Genomic DNA, 3,697 nt, shown 5'->3' on the forward strand with positions numbered 1-3,697 from the left:
TAGTCATCTATGATGGTTACTTGGATCAGGGTGCATCATGGGAGATAACAAGATGCTTAATGCATTTTGGAAGTAGAATGAATCAGATCTATTGAATAGATAGGATATGGATGTGAGAAAAATAGAGGAATGAAGAAGCATTCCTTTGATTATACCATCAATTTCCACCCCTTCTTTCCCTCTGTTGAACTTACCTTCCAAAACCTAGTTATATCAAACTGTCCACCTATTTGATACATGGACCTGAGTATCAGAATGTGCCTGGAAAAAAAATATGAGCATGCTAACAGGTTTTACTTTAGATTCTTGACCTCATATGGGTCTCTAGTGTGATCCTATGCTGTTTCAATAGTACATTTACTTTCCAGCTCTCTTAGATAGTGTTCCAAACCTTCTCCTTGTTTAAACATCCTTCCACATTCTTATGCTTGCTACTGACCTGTGTTTTCTATTTTAGGGGTTTCCATGTTACTCAGTGGGTAAAGAATCCACCTGCAATGCAGGAGATGAGGGTTCGATCCCTGGGTCAGGAAGCTCCCCTGGACGAGAGCATGGCAACCCACTCCAGTAGTCTCACCTGGAGAATCCCATGCACTGAGGAGCCTGGTGGGCTTCAGTCCATAGGATAGCAAAGAGTAGGACACGACTGAAGCAACTGAGCACGCTAGCATGCAGCATGCACAAGTAAATAGAAATTATTTGATAGTTTTCAGATCTTGAGCACATCGTATTACATCAATCACAAAAAGACAAAAACTATATAATCCTATGTACATGAGGTATGTAAAGTAACTCAATTCATAGAACTTTCTGTTCTGTGGTGCTTGCCAGGGCTGGGGGGAGGGGAAAAGGGAGTTTTTCAATGATCATAGTGTTTTAGTTTTACAAGAAGACATTCTAGAGATCTGTTGCACAACGTTAATATATGTAACCCTACGGAACCTACACTTAGAAATGCTTGCTGCTGCTGCTGCTGCTAAGTCACTTCGGTCTGTCTGACTCTGTGCGACCCCATAGACGGCAGCCCACCAGGCTCCCCCATCCCTGGGATTCTCCAGGCAAGAACACTGGGGTGGGTTGCCATTTCCTTCTCCAATGCATGAAAGTGAAAAGTGAAAGTGAATTCGCTCAGTCGTGTCCGACTCCTAGCGACCCCATGGACTGCAGCCTACCAGGCTCCTCCGTCCATGGGATTTTCCAGGCAAGAGTACTGGAGTGGGGTGCCATTGCCTTCTCCTAGAAATGCTTAGGATGGTAAATTTTACCTTACATGGTCTTTATCACAGTTAAAGGGGAAAAAAAAAATCTTTCAGTCTGCAATGTAATGCACTCTCGGTCCAGTGCATGGTGTTCACCCCAGGTTTCCTGTCCCTGGCCACTGCCTCCACTACCATCTGGTCTCAGGCACTTCCATATTCAAGCAGAGGTGCCAATGAAAACAAAACAGAGATATCTGTGCAGAGCTACTGCCACAAGAAAACCCTGCCAATACAGAAAGAAACGTGAAGGTATCTAGCGGAAAGTCTCAGAACTTTCAGGCTGCAGCCCAGACTACAGAGGAAGTCGCCCTGTGAGCCTGTCAGAAAGAAGAAGGCGTTGGGACCCCTGAAGAAGTCTGAGGAAGATACTAAGAACGGAATGCAGGTGAAGGAGGACTGGCCAAGACATCACAGCGAGTAACAAATCTCAGCATTACCAACCAGAATCTATGCCAAGGAACTCAAGAAGTGGAGGAAAGGGGACGTGTGTGCTGCTCGGGGTGGGTGAGAACTGACTTCCCCCAATGCCTGGAGGGTAGAGCCAAGACCCAAGTATCTGGCTCTTTTTATTTTTTTTTAATTCAAGAATGTTGACAGGCTTCAAGTCCAGTTTGGGGGGAAATTTTAATGTTGAGCTAGATTCACCACTCCATTCGTGGGCAGGTATTTGTTGCCTGTACTATGCAAGCAGAATGACATTTAGCACTTGTCAAAAACATCCCAGTAGAGCACTTACTTTAAATTGGCTGCTAATTCTAGGACATCTTTTGTGATTTCTTCCACGATAATCTACAGGGCAAAAATGTGTAATTGCTGAAAATAACACATGAAAATCAACACGTAAATAAATGTTTCTTTATAGACACCCGCTCGTGCAGATTGTTCACCTGCTGAAACAGCTTTGTCTCAGAAGTACAATGCACCTTCCAAATGTTGGGTCAAGAGAAGGGAGAGTATAAACTGGGGTTGGCAAACTTGCTGTAAAGGTGAATATTTTCAGATTTGCACGCCATTTGCTCAGTAAATGATTCCAAGAAGGCTTAGATAATTCTGTGAGTTGACTACACTCATAAAACATGTTCCTTCTTGTGAATTGCAAAAATATCTAGCAAAGTACTAGGAAAAGGGATTTTATCTCACGTTCACTCACAAAGATATTTGTGAATTAAATGCTAGTGAAGATGAAGATTATAAGGCAGGTCAATGGGCCATGGGGAATCATGTCTTCATGTGGTTTGTCTACTTCCCTAAACCATTACTCTAGTTGTTATAGAAAGTTATTTTTAATTTTTGGAAGTGTGAGACCTCGTATCATTTTTTTCCTGATATCTCACCTAGCTTGGGTCCCAGGTGGCTCTAGTAGTAAAGAACCCACCTGCCAATGCAGGAGACTCAGGTTCCATCCGTGAGTGGGGAAGATCTCCTGGAGAAGGGCATGGCAACCCACTCCAGTATTCTTCCCTGGAGAATCCCATCGACAGAGGAGCCTGGCAGGTACAGTCCATAAGGCCACAAAAAGTCAGACACTTTTTGTGTCTTAGCACACACCTAGCTTAGCAGAGTATTATATTATTATATACTATATATATAATATATATATTATATACTATATATATTATTATATACTATGTTATATATAATATACATTATATATAGTATTATATTATAGTGACTTAGCACACACCTAGCTTAGCAGAGTATTATATATTTTAAAATGGGATTAAGGACTTCTCTGGTAGTCCAGTGGTTAAGAACCTGCTTGCCAATGCAGGGGACACAGTTTGGATCCCTGGTCTGGGAAGATTCCACATGCCATGGCGCAACTAAGCCCATGTACCACAGTGCTAAGTCCATGCGCTAGAGCCTGTGGGCTACAACTACTGAAGCCTCCAGCCCTAGAGCCCAGGCTCCGCAGCAGGGGAAACCACCACAATGAGAAGCCAGCGCACCGCAACGAAAGAGTAGCCCTCACTTGCTACAGCTAAGGAAGCCAGTGTGCAGCAATGAAGACACAGCACAGCCCCAAACAAACAAACATTAAAAATGGGATTAAAATCAAAAGAACTTTGAAATTTTGTTATAGAAATCCCCCTCCTCAACAGCAATGACTTAGACTCTGTAGTATCAAACCGGCTGTGTGAACATTTAGGGATATTTGATATTTTCCATCCTGTATGGCAGTTGAGGACCAGCTATAGGCCAAGCTGAAGCCCCCACTCAGTTTCATAGGCAAAGAACATAAACAAAACAAACAGGACAAAAGCCAAGTAGAAAAGTTTCTTTTTTAAGAAAGCATCCTGCCCACCTCTAATCTACCTGTCCTGACACTGTGATTCCAATCTAAGCCAGTATTGTGGGTAATCCTTATCCTAATTGTTGCTGTGATCCTTCTGCCACTGCAGGAAAGTGAAGCTGCCCTGAGTTGGGCTTTGGAGACT

Source organism: Bubalus bubalis, chromosome 4 (genome assembly GCF_019923935.1).
Source record: "Bubalus bubalis isolate 160015118507 breed Murrah chromosome 4, NDDB_SH_1, whole genome shotgun sequence".
Taxonomy (NCBI): Eukaryota; Metazoa; Chordata; class Mammalia; order Artiodactyla; family Bovidae; genus Bubalus; species Bubalus bubalis.